Here is a 325-nt window from a genome sequence, read left to right as displayed (position 1 = left end):
GTGCGCCCCGTTTAAACAGGAGCCAGCCCGCAGCGCCACCTGCTGGCCGCGGGAACAGCTGCTCCGCGGGCCGCTGGTCTGTGACTTTAGACGGCTGTGCACACACACATGCGCACACACATGTGCACAGCACTACCCTCTCTCAGCTGACATCCCTGGTGCTGTGACCCGACCCCACTCACTCACACGGAGGGGGGGGCGCTGCACGGACAGCGCTCAGGCCCCTAAACAGACGCAGGTCATTGCCAGGCGGAACCTGAAATGAACCAGCGAGAGCGGCGCACCGGCAGCTGGAGTGACCTCATAGAAATTCCGAGAACCCGCT

The sequence above is a fragment of the Myotis davidii genome, unplaced genomic scaffold (assembly GCF_000327345.1).
Source record: "Myotis davidii unplaced genomic scaffold, ASM32734v1 scaffold43, whole genome shotgun sequence".
NCBI classification, from domain to species: domain Eukaryota; kingdom Metazoa; phylum Chordata; class Mammalia; order Chiroptera; family Vespertilionidae; genus Myotis; species Myotis davidii.
The sequence above is the reverse complement of the archived record's forward strand: the minus strand, read 5'-3'. Positions refer to the sequence as shown.